We start from the raw sequence: 6,322 nt of genomic DNA, 5'->3' as shown, positions 1-6,322 counted from the left end.
CTAGTTTACACATATATGAAGTAGAGGGATGTTTCTTACCAAAGTCACCTTAATCCCTATGAAAAGAAGCTGCCAAGACCTTCCTCTTCCCAAATCACTCCATCAAAACCCTTAAACTTCCTTAGAGATCAACTTTTGTGAAGGAATTTGCAAGATTATCGGTTGAAACTCAAGATTGAGGCTTGAAATTAAGGTGCAAGATGAAGTTTTCTCTGCCTTTCCCTCTCTCAAGTTTCATCCAGCAATATGCAGAAATGAAGAAGAAACAAAGCTCTAGAAAAGATAAGAAGGTTGGAATTAAGTTGGTCAAAGGTTTGACAAGTGTCACACTTCGATTGGAAGTCAAAATTTTCTTTTCTCTCTTGTTTTTTTGTCCAAATTTTTGGCCGTAATGAGAAGATATTTAGGGCTGATTTTGCTCAATTAATAACAAGGGAATGCAGGTAATAAAGTAGTGTTCAAGTAGTGCACTCAATCGGTAACGAACGGCACACATCGGTTCGGGCCGTTTTTCGTTATTTCGCACGTACTAGGGTTTTTCACTTATAATTCACCAACTTATTATTATTACTTCTAATCACACACTTTTTCTTATCTAAAACTCAATCTTAATCACCAAATTTAGTACACACACCTCACCAAGTGATCACACCACCAAAATGCACCAAAGACACACCAAAAACCCTAATATGCACAAAAACCCTTACTAATACCCTTCATTTAGAAAAATCATAGCTTGAGTTATAAATATAAAAAATTCATACAACTTGGCCTGTTAAAACCTGTACTTCAAATACTAATTATCTTTAGAAGACACCTCAAAGAGATTCAGCTCATAAGTTGGTCCAAATTGAGCCATAAGCTACTACAACATTCCTTTGTTTACTTGTGCAGGGCAGAATTTTCAGTCAACTTTGCCAATTTTCTGGAATTTATAGAGATTGAATCAAATTCTAAATTTTACATTGTAGGAAGCTCTATGAGTCTAGTTTCAAATGCAACAAACGGAACTCAATTCCGACTTTCCTATACGAAGCTATAGCCAATTTCCCAAAGCTGTTTAGAGCCTCCTGCGAAAATTTCTAGATTTTCTAACAACTTGAGATTATGAACCTTTTCTTAACAAAATTCACTTCATTGGCTCAAATTCAACCATTAAAGCAACCAAGAATCAAAGGTAAGTGAGTTCACATAAGGATTATAAAGACAAGTAAATTTTCGGGGTCTCACACTAAAGTTGACTAATTTGAAAACAAAATTTTCGTACTTAAGTGAGTTGATTTGGTGAACACTAAATGTGAGACCTTGAAATTTTAATTGTCTTTGTAACCCTTATGTGAACTCACTTACCTTTGATTCTTGGTTGTTTTAATGGTTGAATTTGAGCAAAGAGAGTGAATTTTGTTAAGAAAAGTTTCATATTCTCAAGTTGTTAGAAAATCTAGAAATTTTCGCAAGAGGCTCTGCGCAGTTTTGGAAAATTGGCTATAACTTCGTATAGGAAAGTTGGAATTGAGTTCCATTTGTTGCATTTGAAACTAGACTCATAGGGTTTCCTATGATAAAAAAATTTAGAGTTTGATTCGATTTCTATAAATACTAGAAAAGTGGCAAAGTTAATTGAAAAATTCTACCCTGCACAAGTAAAAATAGGAATGTTATAGTAGTTTACGGCTTAATTGGACCAACTTATGAATTGAATCTCTTTGAGATGTCTTCTAAAGATTATTAGTATTTGAAGTCTAGTTTTTAACAGACCAAGTTGTATGAATTTTTGATAGTTATAACTCAAGTTATGATTTTTCTAAAGGAATAGCATAAGTTAGGGTAAACTAGGGTTTTTACGTATTTTGGTCGTGTGATTAATTGATGAGCTGTGTGTACTAAATTTGATGGATAAGAATGAGTTTTAGGTAAGAGAAAATATGTGATTAAAAGTGTTAATAATAAGTTAGTGAATCACAAGTTAAAACACAAGTACGAGAGAGTTAAGGAAAATAGGCTTGAACCGATGCGGACCGTTTGCTACCGATTGAGTGCACCACTTGAACATTACTTTATTACCTTAATTTCCTTGCTTTTATTTTAGAAAAATCAACCCCAAAATATCCCTCAAGGCAGTCGAAATTCTTGACTAAAAGAAAGAGAGAGAAAAAAAAGAGATGGAACCATAATGTGACACTTGTTGGAAACCTAGAGAACTTTGACCAAGCAAATATTCTTTCCTTCTTATCTTCCATTTTGGTTCATCTTTCTCATTTTTTCACCTTGGTGGCCGAGAGCAAGAGAGAAAAAGAAGGGAAGAAAGCTTTCAATTTTCAACCTTGAATCAAGCCTTATTTGAGTAAAATCACACAAATCAAACCGATTAAACTTACATCTTGGTGCTTAGGAAGCTAGGAGTGGTGGGACTCTTGGGAGATAGTGGTTGGTTCTTCACTTTCAAGAAGGATTTTTGAAGGTATAAGGCTAAAACTTCCTTTTCTCTTTCTTAATCTTGTTAAGTTTAGTATAGAAGCCTTTAATCTTGACTTGCTATGATTGATTTTCTAGTTTTTGGTGGTGTAGTGAAAATTTCAGCTAGAGTTTGTATTTTTCAGCTTTGATTATTGATGTTTAGCTAGCAAATGTTATTATTGAGCTTGGAAATGGAACTTGTGAAGTGATTAGTGGCATGTTTATTACTTTTTATAGTTGAAAGTTGCATTTCCAACATTTGGTAGTGAATTTCAGTTCTGCCCTGTTTTTAGAATCAATTTGGGTTGCAAATTTCTCCATATTTTAGACTGAATCAACTTTTGGTCAAAACATAAAAGTTATAGGGATTTGAGTTAAATTTCTACTTGCAAAATTTCAGATCAATTGGATCATTTTAGCTTATGATTTGGCCAGAGCACTCCTAACTGTGCAAACACTCTAATTTTCCTGACCTGTTTTTTATGTGCTTCTGACCATCCATTTTTTATCCTGAAAATGCAAGAACTGGGTGTCGATGTCTTCATAGAAAATGTAGGTCTATGTCTTAGCTTCGAAATGCCATAAAATGTACCTCGATATGATATATCTAACTACAGTTATGACCAAAACACCAAAGGATGACTAATCTGCCACTTATAATTTCTTCTTTAAACTAGTTTCCAGCTTTGATATCCACGGTGATAAGTTTATTATTTGGTTTGTTTGGTTGGTTGAGGCCTTGAATATATGTATGTTATTGGTTATCACTTGTGGTTGGATTGGAGGTTTGTTGGCTTGTGAATCCAAGTTGTACTTGGATGGAAAAAGTAAGCAAATAGGGGAAATGCTGCCCAAATTTCTATTACTTGCTCTTATGAATATTAGTGAGATATAAGCTTTGATTTTGGGTTAGTTGGATCTTATGTTACATCTGTATCCTTGAATGCACTTCAATAGTAGTATATGAGTTGTTTTGACCAAAATTTGGTATCAACTAAGATGAAAAGTGTTAGTTTTATCTCAAAAACTTTGAATTTCATTTGCTTATTTCAATTTGGGATTGGTTGTTCTTTTAACTGCTTGGAATTTTCTTTCGTTAGGTTTGAGTTTAAGAAATGACTCAAGTTTTTTATGACTTGGAAGTTCAAATGTTATTATTCACTCTAAAACGGTATTTTCATATTTGCACTAGTAATTTCTGAATTTTTGATGGTTCATCTAGATTTTGATTAGTTGAACCATAATATCTTATTTTGACTGATCTAGGTTTCTTTGGCGATTCGGAGTACAACTCGGAAGGAAACTTTTGACATATCTCTTGCTCATATTGGTGAGTGTTCCAACTGCATGTTACTTGCTCATTGTTGCTAGAAATTTACTAAACACCTGATTTGACGTTTCATAGGCAAGTGTGTACTTTATCGCACTTGACCTAACTCAACTAAGCCCTTGATATCTCATTCATACATGTACAAGTAACTTGATTTGCATGTGACTTGTATATTGACTTGAAATACTTGAAATGCTTGGAAATGTGACATGCTAGACATTATTTGTGACTTGGTCAAGGCTAGGCGAGTGTGCCCTTATTCGCACTCGTCCTCCCCTTCTTGAATGATCTTGTACTTCGTGAACCTAATTGACCTGTACTTGTATTTGTAGTTGTGCTTGACTTGTAAGTGCTGAGTGGCAGCATGTACCACACTCAATCCGAGTGGGAGGTGTCTCTCATTCCATCTCCGTACTTTTATCTTGGTTAAGGCAATTAGAGATATTATCTTATTGACTATACTGACGACTTGGGATCTCAAATCCCACTAGCTAGTTAATCGAGTTGAGCCGGCAAGGGTCTGGTCGATTAGATAATGAATCATGGATCTCTTGTTTTGTCGAGTAGAGTGTTATCTCCTCAACTAATCGGTATGCTCGAGTATTACCACACATGTTTATCTTGGAGTTCGGACCCGGTAAGAGGGTTGAATGATGGACGGAGAATGGCGTTAAGTGGGGCACTACTGGACTGGTTACTTTACTTGAAAGTTGACGGAGTGTCAACTACTACTTGATCAAGTTATGGCGGAGCTATTTTGCAATAGCGACTGTATCCTTTTACTTGAAATGTTAAATATCCAGTGATTGGCTTTATGAAGTGTTATTGCTCATTTTCTTGGTTTCATATGCTCGCTACTTTGATACTTATGTTTTTAAATCATGGTCAACTTGCTGTTTGGGTCTGCATGATGTTTTGGAATCTCACTGAAGTTTAGCTCATCCTATGAGATTTGTTTTCCTTACAGAGGATACGAGCGAGGGCATGAGGACTGGTACAGGATAGCAATGTCTAGTTTTTGAATTTTTGTGATTGTACTCGACTAGGATTGAATTTATTTGGATTTTGAATATTTTGACATACTTTGGAATGTATGAGCCTTGGAGCTGAATTTAAGCATCAATGTATATTCTAAACTTGAAAATTGTTGTTTCACTTATTTTCAGTAGTTGTAAATTATTTTCTTGAAGTATGTGAGCAAGTCCTGGCGAGAGTTGGACAGACGGTCTGCTAAACCCTAGGGTACGCCCTAGGGGGGTGGGGTCATCACACTAAAGGTTCACTTATATATTGTATTTGTCTATCAGGGTTGTAAACTGAACGTGCAGGCGATCCTTTTGTGGACGCTTAGGTGCTATTTGGTGAGTATTTTAAGTGCGTGGTAGCACTATATATATGCTTGATATGTCAATGAATTTGAGAAAAATGATATGATTATGAACTGTCATTTTGAACGGACAAGTGTGTACTTTATCGCACTTGACCCTACTGAATTGTTATTGCTATAAGTGAATGTGATATGATATTAATGGTATATGGGGGCCCCATAACCCAATGGCTAGTTATTCGAGGTTGAGCTGGCAAGGGTTTGGTCAACTCGATTAGCGAACCTTGGGTAGTGTATATGTGTTAGATCCATACTGTACTAGATATACTCGAATAATACCAATCACTGAAATTTTTTTGGTGTGCGGGTCTAATAGGGGGTGAAAGGTGGACGGAGTGGTGTGAAGTGGCGATTCTATATGGACATGAAAGTTGACGGAGTGTCAACTACTTGAATTACTTATTGATCAAGTGTTTGCTAGTACTCAGTATCTTTAATGATTGACATATAGATTTTTTTTATTATGCGTTTATATAAGACCTCTTGTTTATGTTTCTTGTTGATTTAAATATGTGAAATAATTATTTTCTTAAATTGCATGTCTTTCTTAGACCTCACTGGGCGCAAGCTCGTATCTTTTCTTTTGTTTTCCTTAGCAAGGTTGGTTCGTGATTCGAAAAATTAGCACTTAGTTTTTGTTTTAGTTAGACTAAGTGATTAGGGTACTATATTATTTTGAAGGTGAATTGTAAACTTAAACTCTCTTTTGTATTTTAAGTTGTTTCGACAGACAACTATATGTATTAGTTGTATTTAGCGTATTTTGTGGTAAGATTGGATATTGAGTTTGATGTTGTGGTTTGTTAACAAGTCTCGGTAAGAGTTGGGCAGGCGGCCTATTGATACCTTAGGGTACGCCCTTGATAGAGATGGGTCATCACAGTATGCTCTGATTTACCCAATGGATTTTGGAATAGGAAGAAACACTTAGCGGAATTACCATATGAAAAAGATTTTATAGAAAAAGATATTTCTACTAAAGCAAGATTCATTCAAATGAATTTTGAATTATTAGAATTTTGTAAAAAAGAAATACAAATCTTATTAGGCAAAGGTTTAATTATTCATTCAAGTTCACCATGGAGTTGTTCTGCATTTTATGTAATGAATCAAGCCGAAAAAGAGAGAGAAGTTCCAAGACTAGCAAC

The sequence above is a fragment of the Coffea eugenioides genome, chromosome 3, assembly GCF_003713205.1.
Source record: "Coffea eugenioides isolate CCC68of chromosome 3, Ceug_1.0, whole genome shotgun sequence".
NCBI lineage: Eukaryota > Viridiplantae > Streptophyta > Magnoliopsida > Gentianales > Rubiaceae > Coffea > Coffea eugenioides.
Note: the sequence above shows the minus strand (reverse complement) of the source record.